Genomic DNA, 14,256 nt, shown 5'->3' with positions numbered 1-14,256 from the left:
ATTTAAATCAATTAAAATGAAATGAAATTTAAAATGCAGCTTTTTAGAAGCACTAGCCACATTTTAAGAGCTCAAGAGCCTCATATGGTCAGTGACTACCATACTGACTAATGCAACCATAAACTTTGCATTCACTCTTAATATAACATTCAAAGCTCTGGCTTATTTTTCTTTTTAGTTACTTTATAGTTTATTGCACTATTAAAAAAAGAGTTAAAGTATATTAAAATATATGTTCTCTAAAAACAATCTTTCCCACTTTCTCTATTAGGCCCCCAGATATTAAGCCAGAATTTTAAAAGAGGGATTAGCATTTTATTTGCCATTTCTAGACTATTTTTTTCTTTTACTTTCTTCACCAGGGATCTATGCTTTCTTAAGTAGAAAAGCTATAGAGGTGAAGACTTAGTGGCTTTTTCCTTAATGAGAATACCTACAAAATAAACATCTGCTTAACTCTCCTTTAAATATCCTCTTCTTTTCTAACCTTTTCTCTTATTCACAGATTAAGTATTACACAAATTTAGGTGAGCCATTAACAAAATCAAATAAGCTATATGCTTTAAACATAAACTTAATGGTGTCAGACAATTTTTTTCTGTTATTTTTAAGAGAATACCAAATATATTAAATTACCAGGATGATGACTGAAATAGTTTCTATCAAGCTTTACTTAAAAATCGGAACAAAACCTGATTTCAATAGTGAAAAGTAAAATTCCATTAATTTATCAACTTTAATAGGTACTAAAATGCCTATTAAAATAGACTTGAAATCAATATTTAGTTCAAGCTATTACTTGAACCAATATTCACATATTAATTCTTTTGTTAGATATATATATCTGTTTTAGAAAATGTGTACCTTCTGGTTTTGAAACCACATAGTATTCTGTCTGAGCTATAGAATAACTTTTAAATGAAATGATCTTTTCTGCAATTTGCTTTAAAAGCAGCATATGACATAACCCCAGTGTTGTTCTGTAGAATCCTGATACTTTTTTTTTCCAGTTAGCACTTTATCATCTGCCTCCTGCCTTTTAAAAATTTACTTCTTGATATAATACTCTTTGTACTCCCAACCCACATTTGTTATTCAACAAATTATTTAACAAATAAACTATTATTCAACAAATTACCAAATATTGTTTAATAATACATAATATATTAATAAACAAAGAAAAACACTACACTTAAATAGCATTAAATAATGAATGAAAAGTGATGTCCAGAAAATAAAGTACTAGGAAAGCAGAGCTATATACAACTCTTTCCAAATACTGTAACACAGTCAAAGATACAGAAGGGGTTTCTGATTGTTCTGTAGTTAATCCAACAGTATTTCTGCCTTAGAACAATTTCTTGCTTCAAGTCATTAAATCTAGGAAAGTAAATTTTAAATTTATTTCCGATTTATAGTTATTTAAGCCACAGATATAGGAATATTAAGTGAAGGAACACAATTCCACCATTCCACAAGACCAGTCAGCTTCTTGCAGAAAACTAGAGGGAAGCAAGGACCTCAATAAAAATTAAATAATTATGAATCATTATTGAAAGCCCAAGCCTTCCGCAAGTACAAGTATTAAGAACCCTGAAGCAAGAAATAAACTCCCCAGGAGGCAGAATATGGGACTAAAGTTAGGACACCCAGAAAATAACTCAGACTGGGCCAGAGATATTCTCTTAGCCACAATACTCGATTATCACCATTAAGTGACAAACTGAAGGCTGATATCAGATGACATAGTCTTTAGTGTTCACTGTGAAGTTATTTTAGAAGGCAGAGCCTGTCCCTTTCAACTTGTTCTTTTGTCATTTTCATTAAGTGCCAATACAAAAACCTCTCTTAGAATTTGTGATATACGCAATATTCATACATGCAGCACACAGGTATATATGCATATGGATACATATAGCATAGAGTATCCTACCTGACCATTGCAATAAGGATCTTGGTGCTCAAAGTAGGCAAAAAAAAAGATAACTCACACCCCTTTTGTAATTCTGCTTATCAAGACTTTTTTCTGTATGGGTATGTTGCACATTAAACCAAAATGGGATAGCTTATTTCCTAGAATTCTGTAATAATGTTAAATTTCTAAGACAATACTTACAATGTTTTTAATAGTCAGCTTATAGTTTACTAGGGAGATAGCATGACTTGTGAAAAGACATGGACATTTAAGTCAGACTGACTGACCTAGGTCTGATTAACCAAGCGGCCTTGGGTAACTTTAATCTTTCTAAACTTCTGGAAAACAGAGATTTAATACCATTTATTTCTCAAAACGGCTTTGAAGACTAAAATGTATTTAAAGTATCAAGCATGTGCCTAGCACATAGTACACACAATAAATACTATTACTATTTATTATACTATTATACTTTATATATTATATAATTACATATTTATATTTATATATTTATTATATATTTATCTACTGTTATAAATACTATTTACTATTTATACTATTACTATTATTGTTGTTGTTATTTTGTAAAAAACAAATGAGAAAGGGTTGTAGTAGGGACTTGGTGTTTGCTGTATAACATCTGTTTTCCCTGATTCATCCCAATTTCCTTCATGAGACTGCCCCTCTACCATTTTGGAGGGTATTAACCTGACCCTCAATAATAAGGGTGGTCCTAGACTGGCTTAGCCCAATGAATGAAATCTCTTCCCCTGCCCAAGTGATTGGTTCAGCAATAGGCACAAATCTTAAGAAGATTAGATAACACTGAGAGGCAAAGATGCTTGAAGAGTGAAAGAAACTTTTTTGAGAGAAGTGCCAGGGAAGAAGTACAACCAGACATAAACATGACATCACATAATATCGTGAAGATTGGCAGCCTCAGGATGAAAGCATCCTAAGATGCATTCACGGAAAGCAGAAAAGAGTGAAGAAAAGATACTAGCCATTGGTGACATGCCTGAGCCACCGAATTACATACTGCCTGTAGTGTGACTTTCCTCTAAGTTTTTCAATTAACTGAATAAAGCCTGTAGAGTTTTTTTATACATCTTCTGTATTAGCAATTTGAAGATATCTAACGGATAAGATAATATCTGTATCAGAAGGTCACTTTGAGGATTAAATATATATATTAAATGTCTGAAACAAGTAGAAGTGTTTATTATTGTTTGCAGCCAACTTTTAATGAGAGGATAGGTGGTTATTATTTTCAATAACTGTTTCTCAAAGATTTCTGCTACTCTGTGCTGTGAAAATTTGATCTTACCTGTTCTTTCAGTATTAATGGGGCTCGGAGGAACTGACCACACTAAACATAAACTCAGTGAGATTATTATGCAACAAGAATATTAATTTATAATTTGTAATTGGAGAGAAGAGATCATCAGGGCAATACCACTAATGACTTCTTGTCATTGGATCATAGGGATCTGAATTTATCTTCAACAAACTTCAGAGTTTATTCAATTAAGATATATCAGTTCCCCAGTGATGTATAAAATGTATAATTAATTACCCTTGTTTTTAGGATACCAATTAGTTTCCTGAGAAGTTTGGTTTAGCTACATTCAATTATTCATTAAAAAATAGGCTAGTAATCAAGGCAAATACAAAATCATAGAGAACTATTTTGGGGGTCCATTTATGTCATTATTCAGAATTCTTATTTTTAAAATGTTTTGCTTTTTAACCAGCAGTGATGAGAATTACGGCTGTTAGCAGCCCATCAGAAATGAGGGGGAAAAATCGATATGACAAATATAAACAATGAATGCTGATGTAAACTGCACGGCATGAAACACAGAATAGATTTCATACTATAGGATATAAACCCAAACAAGTTCCTGAAGAGGAGAGGACCAATGCAAACACTAAAGCAGAGGATACTGGCTGCTACATATAGGGTATATTTATGAGAGATGGGCTGCACAGAAAGGGAGATTAGCCAGGAGAGAGGGCTCTAGTTGCTGAGTGGGGTGATGATGGCTTGTACCAAGAACAAACCATAGAAACAAACTGAAACATTAGATCTGAAAAGACTCAGTAATAAGCTAGAATTGGGTCGGTTTGTGGGGAAAGATGAGGAAGATTAAATACTAAAAAACAGAAAATGACTCCAAAAACATACTGGCTTTCCTGATGCCTTTTCCTTCTTTAAAAAAGTACTTCCTGAACAGCTTGCTACCCAAGTAACAGAATTCAGCTAGACCAAATGCAGAGCTGAATGTGTGGGTTTCCTAATTTGGTCTAATAAATAGCATCAGTCTTTTCAGATGAGGTTCCTTGATGGTCATGTTCTGCTAACACTAGAATAGCACGAACCTTTTGCATTTTTCCTTGGCAGGTGATTTTTGAGAATATAACCCAATAGCAGTTATGGTAACAGTTCTGTAATATAAAAGGGTACATTTCACTGTATTTTTAATTTGCTTGTTCAAGAACCAACAGCTATACTCTTGCCAGACATGATGTAAACTGCCAGGAGAGATGCCATAGTCAACTTTGGCAAACACTCAGAATGTCTGCATTAGAAGGGACTTTGGAGATAATCTAATCCAGCCTTTTCATATTATAGATGAGGGAACCGAATTTATTTGACTTATATTTTTAAGGCGGTGATTTTGGTGATATTACTGAAATTCTAAGGCTATGTGTCTGCAAACCATGGCCTTGAGCCCAATCCAGCCTATTGCCTGTTTCTGTGAATAAAGTTTTATTGGAAAACAACCACACTAATTCCTTTACATATTGTCTATTGCTGCTTTCATGCTATAATGGCAGAGTTGTGATGGCCTGCAGAGTCTGCATGGCCCACAAAACCTAAACATTTTATTATCTGGCCCGTTATCAAAAAAATTTGTCAACCACTGTTCTAAGGTACAGATAGAGTAGTATCTCTTATATGAAATGACTTGGACCAGAAGTGTTTCAGATTTTGGAATATTTGCATTACACTGATTGGTCAAGCATTCCAAATCTGAAAATCTGAAATGCTCCAGTGGGCATTTCCTTTGAGTATCATGTTGGCCCTCAAAAAGATTTAGATTTTGAGGAGCATTTTGAATTTCGGATTTGGGATGCTCAATCTGTATTACTCAAGTATTCCATATAGCTGTAGTTCCTTTCACTGAAATAATGCTTATGATTGTTTTGTCTATTTTCAACCAATATTTTACTTTTCACTCTGTTTTTGTAGCACCAGAGTTCAACAGTACTGTTATTTCTTAATTCTCAAAAAAAAAAAAAAAAGCTGGAAAGGTGGATTTACCAATTAATTTTTTATGTCTGGAGGCTGATACACAAATTTACACACAAACACACATGCACATTGAGACCATAAGTCCTTTGCCATCCTCCCCATCCACAACCCACTGTTTGCCAACAAGACAAAGAAGTTCGACTGTCTGTCTCTCTCCCTACTTTGATGCTAAACTACTCACTTTTGTATTTTTGGCTTCTTATTCCTCTCAAAGTTGCCTCTGATATACAGTGTAAAAGCAAGAATGAAAAAAAAGGAAAGTCAGATGTATAATATGTTCGCTCTAAACCCTCCAGGATACCTTTCAAATACTTAAATGCTACAATGGTGTTTTTTTTAAACAAAAAGAAAAATCAATGGAATACTCATTTTGATACCTATCTGCTACAGGAAAACCTGCAGAGAAAAAAAGAAGGCATCAATTCAAGCTTCCTTACATTTTTAAAAGAGATGTGAGATAAAATGACATCCACAAATACATTTAAATTTAAAAAGGGTAAAATATTTACAAATGTCAACAATATTTTCTGAAATTGAATGTATCATAACCCAGATATTTTAGGGATATTAAGATCCCCAAAACAATGATATCAGTGGATGTCATACAATCTTATTAAATAATTAAAAACAGAAAATGTCATACAATCTTACTATTTAAATAATTAAAAGCATAAATTTTCACAATTATGATAATTTGTTGGTCATAGTCAAAATTTACATGACGTAAAGATTTTGATCAGAAATACATTCACCAATTATAAAACTGCTTCTATCAGATTACAGAAATCTTATATTAAAATAATACTTGTAAAGAACACATTGCAGCAAGAGTTGGGAATGTCTGTATTAAAACAAGGCTGAATAAACAAGAATCTTCTTTCTCACTTTTTCATTGTGGTAAAAACCACATAAATTTACAACATAAATTTACTGTATTAACAATTTTTAAATGTACAGTCCAATCTTGTTAACATATTGCATATTGTTGTACAACACATCTCTAGAACTTTTGGTTTTACTTGATTGAAACTCTATACAAATTGAACAACAACTCTGTTTTCCCTTCCTTGCAACCCCGGTAACCATCATTCTACTTTGTTTCTGTAAGTTTGACTACTTCAGATATCCCATATAAGTGGAATTATGCAGTATTTGTCTTTCTGTGGCTGTTTTATTTCACTTAGCACAATGTTTTCAAGGTTTATGTATGTTGTAGCATTTGGCACGATTTTCTTCTTTAAGGCAGAATAATATTCCATTTTATGTATATACCCCATTTTCTTTATCCATTCATCTGTCCATGGATATTACACTGCCTCTACTTCTTGGCTGTTGTGAATCACACTGAAATGAACATAAGTGTAAAAGTATCTTTTCAAAATCTTGTTTTTGATTCTTTTGAAAATATATCCAGAAATGGGATGGCTAGATTATATGGTAGTTCCAGTTTTAATTTTTTGAGGAAGCTCCATATTGTATGCCATCACAGTTTTGCTTTTTCACGATCACAACGCACAGGATTGTTTTCTCCACATCCTCTCCAAAACTTTTTATCTTCTACTTTTTTTTATAGTGGCCATCCTAACAGATGTAAAGTGATACCTTATTGTGGTTTTGATTGCATTGTCCTGATACTTAGTTATACAGAAAATCTTTCAATTTGCTTATCTACATGTATATCTTCCCTGGAGAAAATGTCTAAGTCCTTTGCTCACTTTTTAATTGGGTTTTTTACTTTTTGTTGTTGAGTTGCAGGAATTCTTTATTTATTCTGGATATTAAACCTTTATCAGATATGTGGTTTGTAAACTTTTCTCTCATTCTTTAGGTTGCTTTTTCCCTGATGGGTTTTTTTGTTTGTTTGTTTGCCATCATAAGGTTTTTAAGATTGATGTACTCTCCCTGTCTATTTTTGCATTAGTTGCCTATGTTTTTGGTGTCATATCCAAATATCATTGTCCAATCAAATATCCATGTTTTCTTCTAGCAGTTTTATACTTTCAGATCTTACATTTAGGTCATTTTAGGCAAGTCCAAGATAAAGGTGTCAGCAGGCTTGGTGTCTGGTGAGGGCCTGATCTTTGGTTCCAAGCTGGTACCTTGAAAGCCGTGTCCTCTGGAGAGGATATACACTGTGTCCTCACATTATAGAAGGGACAGAAGGGCAAAAAAACGACCCCTAGCTAGTCCCTTCCAGCCTTTTTATAAAGTCACTACTCTCCATCATAATGATGGTATTTCTTAATAAATAAATTTCTTAATAAATAATAAAGAAAGCTCTTCCCTCTTTATTTATTCACCTCTGAAGGCCCCACCTCTTAATATTATCACATTGAGTCTTAAGTAAGAAGTGTGTGTGTCCAGGGGGTCAGGGAGGATGTAGATTCAAACCACAGCATTTGTCTCCTGGCCCCTGAAAGTTCATGACACACCGGGGTGGGGTATTTGCCCCAAAGACCTTGGGTAGCCCTACACTCATGGCTTGGCTATGTGCAGTGTATATTGTAGCTCTCAAGGGTTGAGGCTGGGTGCCTGCAGCTCTCTCAAGCTGGCTTTCCATGTTGGTGGCTCTACAGGTCTGGGGTTTTAGGAGTAGCACTGAGCCCCTGACTGCTAGGCATTGCTCTAGTCGGGGCTCTCTGTGGTGGCTCTTTGCCCGCGGCAGTTATCTGCCAAGGCTCTGAGGCTCTCCGTGGAATCTGGGTGGAGGCATCCATGCTTCCACAGATGTGCACACTGCATACCTGCAGTTAGCACCATATGGACACCACCAAGGTTTATGGCTTGTACTTCCAGAGGACAGCACCTGGGCCCACAGGAGCCATATCTGGGGTGACCGAGGAACACTACACCAGGATGCAAGGATTAGAAACTTGAAGCATCCCTGGAAAACACCCTCCAAGGCCCAATGGGTTCCCTAGCCCCCTTAAAACTGTACTGCCTTCAAGGTCCTGATAATATGGGCCTATGATGGGAGTGGCAGTCTCTAAGATCTCCAAAATGCATTGTTTTGATGAATAGCCTCTGTCTTCCTTCCATCCAGACTAATTTCCTTATTAAATTGGTTCAACCACACCTTCAGTGGTTTCTCCCATTCTTTTACAACCTGGTAAGGCTGAGAATTTTCCAAATATTTATGCTCTGTTCCCCTTTTGATTACAAATTTCATCTTTAATCTGTATCTGTCTTCTCACATTTTCCTAGAAGCATTCAAGAGAAGCAACATAGCACTCCAAGCTCTCTGTCCCCTTCTCTTACTTTTATCCTTCTAAAAATCCCCTAATGTGTATATTGGTCCATGTGATGGTGTCCCATAAGTCCCTTAGGTTTTCTTCACTTTTCCTCCATTTGTTTTTCTTTTTACTCGTTGGATTTGGTATTTTCAAATGACATATCTTTGAGTTTAATGATTCTTTCCTGTATTTAATCAAGTCTGTTGCTGAATTCCACTACTAAATTTTATTATTCAGTTATGGTATTCTTTCACTCCAGAACTTTTGCTTAATTCTTTTTTATAGTTTCCCTCTTTGTGAGTATTCTCATTTTGTTCATTCATTGTTTTCCTGATTTTTTTGTTTAATTGTCTGTGTTCCCATGCAAAGCACTGAACTTTATATTGAATTATTTGTCAGGTAATTAATAAATTCCCGTTTCTTTGGGGGTTGGCCTGTAAATTTATTTTGCTCCTTTGACTGGGCCATGTTTCCCTGTTTCTTCATGTGTCTTGTGATTTTTTGCTAAGTTTATGCATTAACAAAAACAGCCACCACTACAAATCTTTATGGACTGGCTTCATACAGAGGAATATATACACCATTTAGTCCAGCTAGATATTTGGGGAATCTCTGAACTCTTTTTGGGAGGATGTGACTTGAGATTGTGCATGTAATTTCCCACCTAGAGAAGTTTGCAGTTGTCTTTTTTAAGAGCTTGCAATCTCTCACTCCATTTGCTGTCTGCAGGTTCTGTGTACTACCGCAGGTTCTGTGGCATTGCCACAGCAAGTCACTCTGCTCTCCTTGGTTCTCAAAGCCCCCAGTGATCCAAAGGCCATTGGCTCCTCATCAGTGATGAGTAGGCAACACAGATACCAGTCCTTCAGACAGACCTCCAAAAAGCCAGAATACTGGATGCACACTCCACTCATCTTCTTCCCTCCTGAAGAAGAAACCACACGTTGGGTGCTTCCTCCGAAAGGCACCAAGCCAAGCCAGACTTTCTCAGCAGCACAGTAGGTCCTTTGGTACCACAGGAAGCCACTTCTACTCTCCCTTGTTTTCAATGGATCCAGGCATCTAATCTATGCTTGTTTCATCAGTGTCTGGGGTCAGGTTAAGACAGAAACCAGTTCTCTGGCGAGATCTCTGAAAAGCTGGAATATTGGCTAAACATTTCATTCTCTTCCTCAAACCCAGGAGAAATTGCAAGCTGAGAAATATGCTCCTGGCACTAAGCTATGCTGGCTTGGTAAAGTCAAACTGCTTTTTTCACTCATTTCAAGATGGCTATTCTTGGCTTTGTACTTGCCCGGTGTACTGCAAATTCTTATCTGGTTTCTGGAGTTCTCATAAAGTATTTTAATCCATACATTGCTATTAAGTCAGTATCTCAGTAGAGGATCAAGGACTGAGACTTTCTATTCTGCCATCTTGCTGATTTCACCTTCTCCTTTCTCACTTTTGACTTACAAAATGTTGGCCAGTATGCTACAAGGTACTAGCACTTCATCATTTTCACATCTTACTGAGATGCTGCCCTCCTCAAAGTCAGTGGTAAAAACCATTAGTCAGTCCTTTGTACTTCAGCATTTGTTTACAATGCTTCAAAAAATGTTAAAGGGGTAACAATTCCATCTTAGTGGTATTTCACTTTTCACTATGTGTTTTCTCTACCAGGGTTCAACAGTACTATTTTAAAAAAAATTCTCAAAGAGGAAGCTGGAAAGGTGGCTTCACCAATTTCTAAAAAATGTGATGAAGCTGATACATTTATAGACAAATACATACATACAGTGAGATCATAGATCTGCCACCCACCCGATGCACAGCCCACTGTCTGCAACTAAAGCAACAAAGTCTGACTGTCTCCCTATTTCCATGCCAAATACAAACTGCCATTTTCACTCTTCAGGGATTATATTATACACATTTTAAAATCATTCCTCAGAAATCTAGGGTAGCCTACTGCAGAATCTCTCTTAACTTTGTGAGTCACTATCCTTAATACCTTTTTCTTTAGATGAACCACATGTCTCAGTGCAGGTATCTTCATTTAATAGTTTTCTCTATAAGAGGCTGTTGTTTTTTTAAGGAGGTCTTGATAACTTCATCCACCTGGGGTTATATGAATTGTCTATAATTCCCCTTGAATGACACTGGCTGACTCAAGGGATAGGGTACTACCTAGTAGGTAATCCAGAAATAAACAAATTAGCCCTTTATATAACTTACTCTTAATTTTATAAAAGGATTTATTTCGCTTAACGATTTACGCATATGGAAGAGCATTAATAAGCTTAGAACAATAAAACTTTGACTTCCTCAATTACTGGCTATGTAAGAAAAATAATACTTTTCATCTTTGTATCTTTGCAATTAGCAAATAATTCCCTTCCATTTCTCACCTCAACCCCAATGCTCAACCACACCACATTTCTGGAATACTGTTCACCTAAAAATTTTCTGATGCTACTTAGATGATTCTATTTGTACCTAAGAGGGAGGAAAATGCCTGCTTAAATATTTCCCATTATTGATTATCAGAAATGACATTCCATCTTTTTTAAAAATGATTAAATAATTTAGTACCTTAAATACAAAGGCAGAGAAAACTACCGTGGAACCAAAAAGCAAACAAGAAAATTAGATTAGCAACTTACTGCCTGGTCCAAATGATAAGCCTAGGAGATATAACTGTTAAGTTCAGCCTAGGTTTTAAAAACAAAAGAAGAAGCAATGCAAATGGGAACCTACCAATTCAGAATCAAATGCTTTCTCTCTAGATCTGTGGCCATGACCTGTAATATGTAATACATTTTTCACTATGATCCCAAGTGCAAATATTCCTGTGTGTATAAAACTGAAGAAATATTAATAAAGAAAGATTTACTATGGCCAATATATTCTTATGTCTCCTACTGTGTTTGATTTGTAAATGCATATGAAAACCACTAAATTCATTCCATTACCTATTAATGGGTCATGAGCCAAGTACTAAAAAACATTGCTATAATACTTTATAAAATTAGATTTTGAAATATTCAGGGATTGTCCCTGAGATAGAAATTCAGGTAATAGTTACTATATTCTGTAAAATCATGAACATCTTTAAGAATGTGATAAAAATTATAGATATTCTACTCAAATGCTTACACATACATACATGTTGCATGAAATTTTTGAGGCTGATTAATATTTAAAGTCCATACATTGAGGCAAAATAAACAAATAAATCTCCTCCCACTACCAAAACAAAAACCAAAAAAAAAAAAGTGCACCAAGGATTGGAAACTTTTTTTTTCCAATGAGGATTACAATGACAAGCCCATTATACCTCCAAGAATATGTTCAGAGATTAAAAAAAACACACAAGCAGAGGTAAATATAAAATGATCGCCCAAACTTCTAGAAATAAATGAAGAAAAATTGATAAAATTAAGATAAAAAGACAAACATATAATCGGTGTTGGATATTTAAACAAACTTTTCCTCAATAATTAATAGAATAAGTAGAGCAAAAAGAAATAAAGATTTGGAAGATTTTAGTATGTTATCAACCAACTCAATATAATTGAACATAGAATTCTACACTCAACAACTACAAAAGGCACATTCATTTCAAGTGTGCATTAAGTATTCACCAAAATGGACCATGTGCATGGCAAATAAACGAGTCTGAATAAATTTTAAAGAATAAAAGTCATACAGAACATATGACCTCAAATTAATTCAGTTAAAATTAATAACAAAGAGGTTTCAAGAAAATGTCCAAATATTCAAAAATTGAGCAACACACTTTTAAATAACACATATGTTATAGGCTGAAATTTGTCTCTCCAAAATTATTATATTTAAGTCCTAACCCTTGGTACCTCAGAATGTAATTATAATTGGAAATAGGTTCTTTAAAGAGAGAATTCAGGTAAAATGAAGTCCCCAGGGTAAGCCCTAATCTAGTATGACTGGTATCCTTATAAGAGGAGGAGATTAGACACAGACAAAGGGAAGATCATGTGAAGACACACAGAGAAGATGACCATACACAAGCTAAGAAGAGAGGCCTCAGAAGAAATAAACTCTGCTGACATTTTAAATTTGTAGCTTCTAAAATTGTGGGAAAAAAATTTTTGTTAAGTCACTTGGTACTTTGTATGGAAGCTCTAGCAAACTAATATATCATGGAAAGAAAAGACAAGAATGAAAGAAACCACAAGAAAAATTAGAACATGATTCAAACTAAAGTATAATCAGAATTTATTTTATATAGCTAAACAGTGCTAGGAGGGAAATTTACAGCTTTCAATGCTTATGTCAGAAAAGGATGGGAATGAAAATCAATCTACATACATTTCTAAATGACAAAGCAAGGCAGGAAAAGGCAAATTTAAATGAAAGTAGGAAGAAGGAAATAATAAAGGGCAGCAATCAACAATGAGAAACAAATTATAAAAAAAAAAGTTAAAAGTTGTTTAATAGATTAAATAAAATGGATAAACACCTAGGAAGACTGATCTCCTCCATTCCCACAACCCACCAAAAAAGGGGAGAAAACACAATTTACAAATATCAGAATTGAAAGATGAAACATCTCTACAGGTCCTACAGATGGGAAAAGAATAATTAGGGGATATGATAAATAACCTTATGGCATACACTTGACAAATGAGATGTAAGGACCAATACCTTGAAAGACAACTAAAGTGAACACAAGATAAAATAAAAAAAATTAAATAGCCCATATTGTGAAGAACACTAAATTTGTAGCTAAAACACTTCCTATAAAGAAAACTCTAGGCCCAGATGGCTTCGTTGGTAAATTCTATAAAATACTTAAGAAAAAAATAGAATCAATCATATACAAATTTTCTTAGAAAAGGAGAAGAAAATATTTCTAACTCTTTTTATGAGTCCTGTATAACCTTGATACTAAAACCTTACAAGGATATTATAAGAAAAGGAAATTATAAAACAATGTCATTTGACAAATTTTATAAACACAATATATATCATTAATAGAATGCAGCAATACTTTGAAAAGGTAATACAACATGATGAAGTAGGTTTTATCCCAGTAAATGTTTAACATTTAAAAATCAATCTACAGCAATTCAACATCATAAGGGGAAAAGGAGAAAAATCATGTAATCGTATCAATAGATACAGGAAAGCATTAAACAAATTCAGTATCTACTAACGATTTTTAAAAATCTCTCAGCAAACTAGGGAAAGAAGAGAACTTCCTAGGTCCTACAAGGAACACCTATGGAGAACCTACATCTATCACCATACTTAATGGTAAAATATTGAACACTTATCTCTCAGAATCAGGACCAAGGGAAGGATGCCTGCACTTACTACTTACTACTTATCATTTTACTGAATATCTATCCCAGTACTATAATTCAGAAAAAAATGGAAAAATTAGAAAGAAGTAAAATCTCTTTGCAGAAAATTATGAGTACACAGAAAATAAGAAAAAAAATCTACAAAAAAAAATAATCCACCAGATTTGGCAGAACAGTGAATTTATGAAGGTCACAGAATACAAACTCAATTATCAAAATATCAATTATATCTCTATATGCCAGAAAAAAATACTTGAAAAGTAAATTAGAAAAACATCCTTTATAACAACAAATAACAAAATACATTGGAGAAATTTTAAAGAGGGATGTTTTAAACCTTTATACTGATAAGTACAAAATATCTCTAAGAGAAGTGAAAGGAGGGCAAAATAAATGGAACAATGTATCAAGTCCATAAATTGGAAGGCTTAATATTGTAAATTTCCCCCATATTGATTT

General features: G+C 34.2%; 1 protein-coding gene across 13 annotated transcripts in view; it reads right to left on the bottom strand.

Moving 5' to 3' along the window:
* The window catches only part of FER (FER tyrosine kinase), a 461,370-nt gene that overhangs the window by 100,933 nt on the left and 346,181 nt on the right, over window positions 1-14,256 (bottom strand). The gene's annotated exons all lie outside the window — the stretch shown is intronic.

The sequence above is a fragment of the Pongo pygmaeus genome, chromosome 4, assembly GCF_028885625.2.
Source record: "Pongo pygmaeus isolate AG05252 chromosome 4, NHGRI_mPonPyg2-v2.0_pri, whole genome shotgun sequence".
Lineage (NCBI taxonomy): Eukaryota > Metazoa > Chordata > Mammalia > Primates > Hominidae > Pongo > Pongo pygmaeus.
The sequence above is the reverse complement of the archived record's forward strand: the minus strand, read 5'-3'. Positions and strand labels throughout refer to the sequence as shown.